At 43.3% G+C, this 13,248-nt stretch overlaps 1 long non-coding RNA gene across 1 annotated transcript; it reads right to left on the reverse strand.

The window, feature by feature from the left end:
- Positions 1 to 1,347: 1,347 nt before the first annotated feature.
- Positions 1,348 to 12,829, reverse strand: LOC149524083 (uncharacterized). The gene is made up of 3 exons (XR_016350094.1): positions 11,624 to 12,829; positions 7,952 to 8,014; positions 1,348 to 4,790 (listed from the first exon to the last, which is right to left on the reverse strand). It is a non-coding gene; the product is annotated as an uncharacterized LOC149524083 (long non-coding RNA).
- Between the last annotated feature and the right edge of the window lie 419 nt (positions 12,830 to 13,248).

A 13,248-nucleotide genomic window follows, 5' to 3' on the forward strand; every position in this document is an offset into this window, starting at 1 on the left:
GGCGGGACTGGGCACAGGGAAGGTTTTAAGAAGTGGGGTGGGGTGCATGTGGGGGCTTTGAAGCATGGGTGTGTGGGGAGGGTTTTGGCAGAGCAGTGTTTCATGGAGGTGTTTATTTAGGGAGGGGGCTGTCAGGCGGGGGGTTGGGGTTTGGAATTGTTTTTTGGGGGGTGAGGCTTAGACATTTATTGCAGGAGCTGGGAGGGAGCGGGAGCTTTTCCCCCTTTGGGAATGGGGTAGCAGGGAGTTGGATGAGTTTAAGCAGGGACAGGAACGGTGCAAGTGGGGGATCTGGGGACTCTGGCAGAGGGTCGGGCGGGGGTTGTGGGTGGGCAGTGGAAGAAAAGGGGGGCTTAGATCACGGGGTGATACCGATGGTGGCGGTGACTGTCTCCCTCCTCTCTGCTCCCTCTGTCTCGCTGGTTCCCTCTCTAGCCCCAGCTTCACTCAAAAGCACTGAGAATGGAACAGGCTCACTGCTGCCACGCCAGGGTCGGGCTGGCTCGCTGGGCGCTGGCCACACGTGGGACAGACTGCCGGCAGCACAATCTCAGGGCCTCAGGCGGGGCTTTGCCTGTCGAGCTGGGCTGTGCACACCGGTGCCTGCCTCCACTAACCGTAGGATCAATCCAGTCTAAATGAGCCTGGTTTAGAGGGAGTTGTGGAGTGAAAATATGGAACCCCAAGGAGCCGTCTGGTTCTAGTTACAGCAGCTCATGGTGGTTTACATCACCGCTGACTAGTGGCTGCCCGTTGATGCCAGTGCGTGATAACCGGCATGCAAGGCAGCACTGTAATGTGGGAGAAGGGATGTATGTGGGTTAAGTTCATAACATTCTGTATTCATTTTATGGGAGGATTGATCCAGCCCCAAGGAGAAGTTGCGGCTAGCCAAATCTACCAGATGTTCCGCACCACTGCACATGGGAGGCTTGTCCGCACAGAAATCCATCAGGAACCGGAGGGTGGGGAAACACAAGCAAAACTAGCTGTTTGGGACACCCACAACATTCCCAGCATGCTTCACTCGGATGGTAAAAATAGCATTACCCAAGCTATAACTCAAGAGTTACCCTTAGCTCCGCTCCTAGAAATCTCTAGCTTTAGCTATGTGCTAGCTTTAAGGGGTGCTTTAAGCTAAGTTAGATGGACCATTGGCACTTTGGGTTGAAGTCCAAGTGCTTCTAGGACTTCTATACATGTATTAGTAGTATTGTTATTAACATTAACAATTGTTTTAATTATTACTAATTGTATCATAACATCTAGAATTACCCACGAACCAGGAGGACCCTATTGTACTAGGTGCTGTACAAATGACTAACAGAAAGCCAGCTCTTGCCCCCAAATAATTTGCACGCAAATAGTACAGTGAGGATGCAGCAGTTTGAGTTACAACGCGCCAGTGAGTAATCCAATTGCTCTGTATAGCTTCAGTGTTGTTGTGCAGTGTGATTACATTTGTCACAGCTAGGCTAGTACCAGTGGAGTAATTTCAATGTAATTAATTGTTGCAGTGAATACACTTTACTAGGGGCTGGCATGGGTTTAGATTTCTACTCACTCAGAAGCATTCCTGATCTTGAGTGCCTTAAACATAAAACATTAATCCATATTACCTACATAAAACATCCATTTCACGGATGACCTTAAATATAGCAGTTATACTCTAAATCAGGAGTTCCCAACCTGGGATACGTGTACCCCCAGGGGGTACGAGAAGCTTGTCAAGGGGGTATGGGGAATATTTGGTAAATAACTAGATTATCCTAATTGAAATATTCCAAAAGTAGTAGTGTTAGTGAAAAAAGTAGCGGATTCTAGAGTCTAGAATTTATTTCCTTTCATATTGAATAGGGCGTATGGGGACCAAAAAAGGTTGGGAACCCCTGCTCTAAATCATGTTTGAATCAGTCTCAATACTGTTTAGTTTGGCTATCGCATAAGATCTTTCTCTGGATCTCAGCTAATATTGACACAACACATTTTCAGTCTTATATGCAAAAGCTGAGGAACTTTTTTACATATGATTTTTCTACATCTCTTTAATCTCTTATATAATGCAATTGGCAGGGAAGGCAGAAAGATGTAGTCATGGAGTCCTTACTTTCTGTGACAAGAAAACAAAGCCAGCTGATGGGAGAAATCACAGCAAGGGTGATACGTCCCATTGACTGAGAAGGGACGTGAGTGATTTATGGGCTTGTGTTGATCCCCTCTGAGAGAAAAAACTAAAACATTTGTTGGCTGCTCCTTGGGCTGCAAGCTTCAAATATTAAGCTTCAGATATTAAGTCGCCATAAATTAAGCAGAAGGTGACCAAAGCATAGGATTTGACTTGGAAATGTAGTTCATGTAATCTCCATTTCCCAATTTGGAAGCTGAGTCTGCCATCAGGAAAATGGACTAATCACTTTACCTCTGCATTGCTGCCAAGTGTTGTTAAAGGTCCACTCTGCTTACATGATGTATCTTCTGTGCTAGGCCTCCCTCTCTGGTAGAGTTTTGTGCAGTGCTGGTTGGGAATGTTTAGAGAGACAATTCTTGTATTCACCCAACCGGGGTGTCGAGGGCTCCTTAATCTCTACATTTTGGGCTACCCTTTGAGAAACACTGTTGTAATCCCAATATTGCCAACCCCAACCATTCAAAAGTCCTTAGTCAAGACTCAGAAAGTCATGACATTGGCTTAAACATCATGAGGATTTAATAACAATCAATGTACAGGCAGGTTCGTGACGGAAAACAATTTTGAGACATCACCCCTTTGAAAGCCATGGGAAGGCTCCCTGCTTCTTTCAGCGGGCTTTGCATCAGCGCTATGCTGTAGGCACTAGCAAGCACGAAGCAGGAGCACAATGTGTTCTCGGCCAGAGGCCTGGCAGAGAACATGCCGGTACAGCATACATGGTGGTCAGCAGGATTTCTGCAGCAGAATACAAACGTGCCAATATTCATCTCCTTGGGCTTCTGGAACTGGGTGGGGCAGGGTATCACCCTGAATCACTAGTAAAGAGGTTTTACAAATAAAAATATTCTCCATATCCATGAACTGGCTCAGCTAATCAGGTTCAGATGGAAATGAATGGCTCCATTCATTACATTTGGACCAAACGTTTCTCTTTGTGATTCTTGGTCTTCAAATAAAACGTAAAACAAATAAGTCAAAATTGTCACATGTTTGCATTTATGTGAACGTCGTCTAATTTGGGTGCTTTGTGAGTTTCCCTTTACGATGGCAGCTGGAGAAGTGTCGTGGAGGAATGCAGGGACAAATGAACATGTCACCCATAACAACTGAACCCGTGTGGGAAGCATGTAACAGTACTTGCCTTGACTCACTCTCTGACACATTAATGCATCCTTCCTCCATGCCAGCTGGGCCTGGCTTTCCATGTTGCCAAAATACAACAGATCCATGTTTTTGGAGTATCAGAGCTCTAATTTTCCCTTTCAAGAACCACAAAAAAAGGCTCAAGCAATGCTTGGAAAAATCCCCCTCTGGTTTGTGGGGAGCAAAAGAACTGAAACTCTTAATACAAGCCAAGAACAAGAGTGGTTGGGGCAATGGTAATATACCGTAAATTAGCGTATATAACCCGCACCCATGCATAACCCGTGGTTTTTCCTGAACGAGTAAAAAAAGTTTTAGATAACCCACGGATGTATATACTCTACTTTAACGTAATTGCACATCCCTGCTGCCAGTGGTGGGAATGTAGAGAGCAGCGCAGGCGAGCTGGCTGGCCTGTAGGAGGGGAGCCACACCCGCGCCCAGGCTCCATGTAGTCGCAGCCAGGAGAAACCCATCCTCCTCTGGGCGGGGACAACGGAGACTGCAGCGCAGGTGAGTAAAAATAAACTTGTATACCCCACGGACATGTATTTAAATATCCCGGGCTTCATTTGCATGTTCCCGGATGCCACCATTTTTAAATCCCCCTTAGTCCGAACTCTGTGCTCGTGGCTACATGCAGCACGGAGTAGGTAGTTTGAATTAGGATCTCTAATTCGAACTACCAGTACACCTCGTTCCACCTCGCTCCTGGCCCATGGTGGATTCCCCCCCATGAGTATATTACCTTGTGACTTTTCCATGTAGTCATTTAGGGTACGTCTAGACTACAGGCTTTTGTCGACAGAAGTTTTGTCGACATTCAGTTCTGTCGACAAAGCAAGCTGCTTTGTCGTCATGGTAATGTAGACGCAAAGGACAGTTTACATGCAATAACACCTTCTGTCGACAGAAACTCTGTCGACAGAAGGCGTTATGATTCATAAAATGAGGTTTACTAGCGTCGACAAAACTGCTGAGTTCTGTCGACGTTATGTCGACAGAACTCAGCGGTAGTGTAGACGCAGGTATAGTTTTGTCGACAAAAGTCCACTTTTGTCGACAAAACTCTGTAGTCTAGACACACACCAATTACATTGGGTTTTAAGTGTTACCTTTATGATGTGGTATCTGTTTTACACCTGCTTTAACCAGTGTCACACAAAGTGCAGGGGCAATGATGAATCAATTCTCTTGACTCACCAGGGAGGGGATTGATTCATTGCCTTTACAAACTAAAATAATCTTAGCTGCACAATCTAACAGCTAGTGCTTAAAATCCTTGGTGAAAGCGGAATGCGAGAGATGCCTATTTATGTGCAGTTGTGTTTGCATGGATTTCAAGCATCAATCTGATGTCCAGATGAAGATGATGGTTTGGTACAGCCCTGTGGCAAATGCATTGACCCCTCTAATGTAATCTTTGACCAGCCATGTCATAATATTGGTTGGTTGCCTGAAAAAAAGCATAAGACAGTTCATCTTGTTGTGACAGATTAAGCCCAAGCGGAAAAGGTGTTTTAATTTGACACAAATGTCTCAAAGGGCACTTGAGGACTGGATATGGTTTCAATTAACTCTCTCAAAGCTGTGCTGTGGAAAAACAATAGATGCTTGCATAATTCTTTGTTGTAAAAAAAAAGGCTCCAATCTAGCAAAACTCAGTTTGAAGGGCGGTGCAAATGCACTACACTTTTCTGTTTCAGATCTTTCTATTTACTCTTGATCAAAACAAACATACTGGCTTTGCAGGGTTGGGAATACTATTTTCAGAGCTGAAATGAAATAAAACCTGACACATAAGGGGACACTAAGGCTACATATATCCCAAAATAGCTATCCTGTGTCTTCACAGCAAACCCATTATTTCAGGCTTGCTATTCTGACGTCCCTGAAAACCTCATGCTACGAGGAGTAAGGGATGTTTCGGAACAGCACTTTATTTTGAAATGTGGCGCTGTGTACATAGCGCCAAATGATGAAATAAGCTATTTTGAAAGAGCGTCGAAATAAGATACACAATTTTTGTAGCTCAAACTGCATATCTTAGTTCGAGTTATGGTGCAGTGTAGACGCACCCAAGATATACTGATTTCACATGGTGGTTACTTAGTACATCATTCACCTTCAAAAGTTCAGGTTAAATGCAGCATGTAATATTCAGTGAAGATGACTCAAGTTTAAATTTGAGTTGACTGGTGCACTAAGGGCCAAATTTTCAAGTGATAAGTGATGCTTGGAAAAAAGGCAACCCGGCCTTAATTTTATTCAAACAGGTTTGCTTGGGCTATTACAAATATGTATTTATCTTAGTTTTCTATATACAATGTGAATAGGATCTAAGAGATGCAACTTTTGATTGTTACATTATTTTGGGGTAATACCTAAGGCTGTGCCCAGACTCAGGGGTTTTTTCGAAAAAAGTAGCCTTTTTTCGAAAAAACTTCACCTGCGTCTAGACTGCAGCCACGTTCTTTCGAAATTAAATCGAAAGAACGCGGCTTTTCTTTCGACGGCGGTAAACCTCATTTCACGAGGAAGAACGCCTTTTTTCAAAAGTGCTCTTTCGAAAAAAGGCATTCTTGAAAGCAAACAGGGCTTTTTAGAAAGAGAGCATCCAGACTCACTCACTGCTTTCTTTCGAAAATGCGGCTTGCTTTTTCGAAAGTACTGCTTGCAGTCTAGACGCTCTTTTTTGAAAGAGGCTTTTTCGAAAGATACTTTTGAAAAAGCCTCTTTCGAAAGAGGCTTGCAGTCTAGACATAGCCTAAAGGTCATACGCAGGTTATGCCCCTTTGGCCTGGGCACCAGATAAATATATAATATGTGATATCCGTGCACAAAAGTGTTCACAGTGCAAAAGGCAAGACACAACAAATAGATGAGACAAACACCCAGACAAACACAACAAATAGATGAGACAAACACTGGAGATGGTATAACGAATGTAATAGGACATGAAATGCTTAGCTGGTCGGTAGTAGCAATCCGATTACACCTTATAGTGTGTATTAAGGAAGAGGCGGGTTTTGAGGAGGGCCTCGAATGAGGACAATGGTCTGGCTTTATGGATTTTGACTGGGAGCTTCTGAGGGAAACATGGAGAAAGTGCTTGTCAGAGAAGAGAGGAAGTGGGCAATCGAGGTGGGCAGCACTGGTGGAATAAAGGTAGATTTAACGTTGTGACAGGAATTGGATATCCTGGGTGGGGCTAAATGGTGGAGGGGTTTGTAAGGTCCAGAAATCTGAGCTGATGCAAGAGCAGGGAGGCAGTAGTTGTAAGGTCACTGTGCATTCCACATCTCAGTTTACACAATACAGAGGAGAGCCTTTGAGACCCATGCAGCTACTAATCCCAAGAGGGAGTTAGTCAAGACCTTACGCCATGCAAATGCTCAGATGAGCTGGACTCCATGGGGAGCCAACTGGCATCTTTCAAGCCAAAGCGCCACATTACTGATAGCCAGTCACATGACAGACATAGTGCCAATAGCAAGGATATCTGCCAAAAGCCATCCTCACTGCTCATCAAATGCCTTTTCCAGCTTAATAACAGAATGGTGCAACAAGCAGCCAAGGAACACAAGAGGGCGGGAACCGGTGGTGACAGAAAAACGGCTGGTTAATGGGGCTCAGGTCAGTGCCAGCCCATCAAACCCTTAGGAGAGAGGCTGTGTGACTATCCTGGTTAAGGATAACAAAAAATAAAGAGAACAAATAGCGCGTGCTTGCTTCATCTGGCTTGAAGCAGGGAGCTCCGTGTGGACAGTCAGGGTCTATTGATGATTCCTTGATGCACTGCCCGGCCCCAGGCACAGGTTAGAGCAGCCTGGGGGTGAATTTAACCTGTATCAACTGGCTGCAGTTTTATGGGAGTACCTGATGGCGAGGGGCTGCCAGAATGTGTTCTACTCTGACTACTTGCTCCTCCCCATCCCCTGCACTGAGCAGCACAGACAGCATGGAATGGCACCAGAAAACGTGCCCTATGATTTGCAAGGAATACTCCAGGGAATATTTCTCCATTCGCTAGCAACAGGCCCCCAGGGCAAATTTTCTCTGTTTATATTTTACATACTTAATCGGGGTTGGAAAGAGCAACAGCACCTCCAGCAATGAGCAATGACGTGGCACAGGGCAAAAATCTGAACAAGGTGGTGCTTCAAATGCATGGAATATATTTGTTAAACCTTGGCATGATACCAAAAAAAGTGGGTCTCAACAGAGCGATAGACTGGAATTGGATGACGGAGCCCAGTTTGCAATTGAGGGATATATTTTATGTATGGTGGAGTGTATCCTTTTGTCAGTTGCAGTTAGCTTGAAGGGATTTTTATAGTGTACGTTCACTGATTATTTGTCATGCTACACTGAAACGCATTACATCCTGGAATAGAACCAAGTATTACTGTGGTGAAGGGCATATTGGAAGGGCTACAGTAGCCTCCCTAATCTTGCCCCTGAGAATAATACTGTGCCAGCAGCAACGTACTGGGATATTTCCATTTTAGGAGAACACCAATGCGCAATCACATCTCTCTTCGGCCAATGCCAGTTTGAACGATGAGGAGGAAAACAGAGGACAGAACAGATTGCATTGTTCTTTGTGTTACTTACTTCTTTCAGCAGCTCAGAACTCTACATCGAAGCAGTGTCTGGTTACACAGAAAGGACAGCCTGCTGGAACATTTTAAGCAAAGGTCAAATGTCTGGGAATTTGTTAACCATGACAAAGCTGATTAAACAATATGCTTGAGCATGATTCCAGCTACTTCTGCTGCATTGAAATCAATATAAAAGCCACTGCTGTAGATGAATTGTTACTGTTCTAAATCCTAGAAGATTTGGACAAAATCAGGTTACATTGTGTTAGGTGCTGTACAGACAGATAGTAAGAGACAGTTCTTGCTCCAAAGAGTTTATGATCTAAATATACTGAACAGGCAAAGGAAGGATTATTATCCTCATTTTGGGGGATATGAGATGAGCAACTGAAGCACCAAAGCTACATCTATATTGGCATGTGCTTTTGCACAAGAGATGTGCTTTTGCGCACAAGAGCTCTTGTGCAAGAGGGCTTATTCCTTGTGGGGAGAGGACTAACTCTTCCAGAAGAAGCCCTGTCTTCCAACGCTAGACTGTAAATTTACTTGCGCAAGAACACGCGTTCAGTGTAAGTTTTTGCGCAAGATGCCGCCAGTGTAGACGTAGCCCAAGAGATTACAGTACAATTGGAGTCAGGTGTCTAAATCCATTTGTGGATTTGGGTTGAAATAGCTAAATATCACATAGGAAGCCAATAGCAAAGCTGGGAATTAAATCCAATCTCCTTGTCCCGATCCAATTATTTAACTACAAGATCATCTTCCTTCCTGACCTTGCCTTCTTTCCCTCAAAGATGGCTGCAGTCAACTTTTCTATTTATGAATTTGCTGGCTTTCTGTTATCTTCAATGAATTCAAGTATTTCCACAAGAGAACTATGAAACAATCACCTAGATGCTGACAATTTTGTAATTGAATATAAGGATCAGTTGTGTTCCAGAACACCTAACTCAATTAACTTTGATAATACTCCACTTTATTACTCCTTTGACTTTAACATTTCCTCAAAACTGGGGGGGAGGGGATTTCATTTTCTTTTGAGTTGAAACAGATTACTGTCAACATGAAACCAGATCCAACACCAAATGAAGTGAATGGAAAAAGTCCATTGACTTCAGTGAGCTTTGCATGAGGGTCTGAGGAGAACAAGCTAGATAAGGGTGACATTTATGCATAACCAAGACAATTTTGAAATATGTTTTCTTTTAAAAATCAAGTAACATTTTATTTTTATTGTTTGCAACAGAGAAGTTAGATAAAAACCTAAAATAATCTTGCTGGAAGGTTGCAATAAAACACTACTTTCTTAGAATCCAGAATGATAACACACGAGAACGACAGAACAGGGAGTGACAAATCAGGCTGCTCCCTAAGGCGGAGAGGTACAGTCACCCACCTTGCTCTAGATTGGCTCTAGACAGACTGACTGGTGAAGACCCAGATCACACACTTCCCTACAGACCTCCCTAGCCTGCAAGCAGGGCCAAGAAATCCCCCGAAAATCTGAAGTGATCACTTTATTTGAATACAGTTTTCAACAGACCACAAACATTGTTTTCTTTGTTTTAAGATTAAAGCAGGTCAGATTTCCCTGTTCACGAAGATTTCCCTGATTTCTGTCCGCCTAGTCTTTTCTTCCATTAGTTTGGATAAACACTTGCCAGCAGATTGGTTACTTGCTCAGTTAACCACAAAACTATTCGCTGTTCATTCTTTGTGCCAGGATTGGTCACTTATAGCAAATCATATGGTGGTGTTTCAGCTCCCTAATTGGATAACTGAAATCTTTTGCACAGAAGATAACTAATAATGAATCATTGTAGTTGTACTCCAGCATCTCCATGTATCCATCTGTAGTCTGCTGTCTCACAATTTGGCTATGGCTATAGCTAGACTGCAAGCTTCTTTCGGAAGAAGCTTTTCCAGAAGAGATCTTGTGAAAAAACTTCTTCCAAAAGAGAGCATCTACACAGCAAAAGCGCATCAAAAAAGTCATCTGCTTTTTCAAAAGATAGCATCCACACAGAATGGACTCTATCTCGCATTTAAGCTGTGATTGCTATGAGCGGAGTGGCCACCAAGGCACCTGTGCTTTTTCCTCTTTCCTGTTCTTTCAAAAGAACTCCCTCTTCCACACACGCCTGTTTCCAAAAGAGCTCTTTTGAAAAAAGGCTTCTTCCTCATAGAAAGAGGTTTACCAATGTCAGAAAACTCCTCTGCTCTTTCAATTTTTTTTTCAAAAGAACATGATTGCAATGTGGACGAAAACTCTGCAGTGTAGACATACCCTATGTCTATACCTAAAACTCTACAGTGATACAGTTGTAGCTTGGTAGCAACACCATTATAGCATGTCAGTGTGGACATCCATTGCAGCAATAGGAAAGGTTCTCCTATCATTGTAGTTAATCCATGTTCCCAAGAGGCAGTAGGTAGGTTGACAGAAGAAGTCTTCCATCAACCCAGGCCTGACTACATGAGGAAATAGGTCAGCATAGTTTCATCTCTTGATATAGGACTTTTTGCACCCCAGAGGGATGTAGCTGTTCCAATGTAAGTTTTCAGTGTAGACAAACTCTTAGATTGTAAGTCCCATGGGATAAGGATCCACTTTGTGTTCTGTGCTTGGACAGTGCCTAGCACAATGAGGCATAGTCTATGACTGGAGGCTCCAGGGGCTAATGCAACACAAATAATAAATAAACAAATAACTAACAATAGATATATACTTTTATATCCTACTTTGAAATACAGCTGCGCTAATACACCATAATTACCTCGGACACTGGTTTCTACCCTTTCAGAGCCAGTATACGGGGACACCATATCCAATTTCATCTTTAACGTAAGTAAAGACTTAAGAGAGATTAAGTCTTTACTTGGAGACTAAGGGGTACGTCTACACTGCAATACTATTTTGAAATAACTAGAGCTATTCTGAAATAACTTAGTCCGCATCTACATAGCAGGCAGTTATTTTGAAATAATGTCAAAATACTGTCAAGCTGGAGGACTTCTTAATTCAACTCCTGTAACCCTCACTGTATGAGGAATAAGAGAAGTCAGAGGAAGAGTGCTCTATTTCCAAGTAAGTGCTGTGTAAACGCTCCCTTTTCAAAATAAGCTATGCAATTGACTTCGCTCAATTTGCGTCGCTTATTTCGAGTTAAGCGTTGCAGCGTAGTTGCACTGTTAGATACTATTTGCCTTTCACTTACAAAGAGGTTTAGATAGCCAATGCCTGGCTTGCCCACCAAGTATCAGGAACTGCTCAGAGGAGCTTTAATAAGTAATAAACCAAACCCAAATGGTCAATCCTTCACCAAACCCTTTTGGTCATGTTTGGCTTATCCCCGCACATCTACGGTTGACCAAAAGCCAGCTCTAGCATTCAGTTTTAATTTCTGTTTTAAGCCAATTAGAATGACATGATTATTCAGAATGAAAATAATTGCCCAGTGGAAACATGGTTCACTGGAACTGGGAAGATCCAAGGGAGGTTTGAGGTTTTGCTGAACATCTTGGAATACTTCTGAAAGATGTTCCTTTTTCCCATGACTAACATGGTGATGTGATAATCGTGGGTGAGGACTGAAAGTAAAGTAAATAGATAGTTTTAATAGTGGGAATATGAAGAACCATGGAAAAATAGCTTTGTCCATTGAATGAGTCTATTCATACTCACCAAAGGGGAGAATAGACTTTCTAGGGCCAATTTTTATCTTCACATACATGTAGATTCCACAGAAGTTTCAATCATCCATGTGATTTAGCATGGCTCTAAATCTGTAATAACACAAGAATGGCCATACTGGGTCAGACCAAAGGTCCATATAGCCCAGTGTCCTGTCTGCCGACAGTGGTCAATGCCAGGTGCCCTAGAGAGAATGAAGAGAACAGGCAATCATCAAGTGGTCCATCTGCTATCATCCATTCACAGCTCCCCACAGATGGAGGCTAGGGACACCATTCCATGTCTAATGTCCTGTTGAAAAACAGTTTTGATGCAAAGTTTTCAAGCAGCCTTACACAGTCGCTGTAATTGCCACTAATCAGGCTTGGAGGCAGAACAGCACTTGCTTGACATAGGGCAGTCTTTTCAGTAATGTCCCATAAACCTTGTCCATGAGACATGGAAGAGTACAGTGAGATTTACTTACAATAGTGATTTTCTAGAGCTCTTTCTTTCATCATAACCTCTAAGTGAAGGAGACTGTTCAGAATCTTAGAAGAATGACTCAACTGATTAGTGTCTGCAGCAGTAGTTGGAGCCATATGATACCTGCCATTCATTTTCCAGAACCCTTTAAACTACCGTACAAAGCTGAGCATCTGCACAGCAGACCACAGGAACTATTAGACTGTGATTCCCTGGTGCTTTGGGAATTAGGCATTTCATTCTTCAAGTTTCTCAGTTGTGGCTCTCAGCTTCCCACTCACCAAACACCACTGCACTAACTCAGCACTCTACACCACTGGTGCCAGAACTAGGAGCCCGCTAAGGTTACTTTTCTCCATCAGAGGGGGGTCAATTATTTTAAAGCTTTGTGGGACAATCCTGGAAGACCAGACCAGCCTCGCCACCTCATCACTAGTATTGGGGCTAGCTGGAGCCAGTGAGGGGGAATCGATGTGGCAGGGCATAAGGAGGGTGGGGCCGGAATACGAGGAGCTCAGCCAGCAAGTCCCTGGGCTCCCCGTGCTGTTCTTGCTTACAATGGAGGCTGGTTTGGCCAGAGCCGACTTATCCATTAGGCACAGTAGGCACAGTGCCTAGGGCCCATGATACTTTTAGGGGCCCACAAAAATGTTTGAATTTCTTTTAAAATCAGAAGAAAACATGAACTTTTAGGGTTGAAGAAAATGTTTTAATTTTTTTCTCACATCAGAAAAAAATGAAACTTTTAGGGCCCACGAAAATCTATTAAATTTTGCCTGACAGAAAAAAAATAAAATGTTGAAGTATTTAAAGTTATATCAAAAATAATTTTTAATATTGATATTATTATGGTGGGAGGGGCCCACGAAGGCAAAAGTGCCTAGGGCCCACGAAAGTCATGATGCAGCCCTGGGTTTGGCCCTCAGCCAGCCCTAGGACTGGAAGAGGCATAAAGGGCAGCTTAGCATCATTCTTGGCTGTGCCGAGTGTGAGCTCTGTGCGTGCGAGGAGCTAAGAGCAGGCCACAAACAGCCCCACTGTTAGGGTATGTCTACACTACAAAGTTAATTCGAACTAACGTCCGTTAGTTCGAATTAACTTTGATAGGCACTACACTAGCGCTCCGCTAGTTCGAACTTAATTCGAACTAG

Source organism: Pelodiscus sinensis, chromosome 7 (genome assembly GCF_052426305.1).
Source record: "Pelodiscus sinensis isolate ZL-2025 chromosome 7, ASM5242630v1, whole genome shotgun sequence".
Classification (NCBI taxonomy): domain Eukaryota; kingdom Metazoa; phylum Chordata; order Testudines; family Trionychidae; genus Pelodiscus; species Pelodiscus sinensis.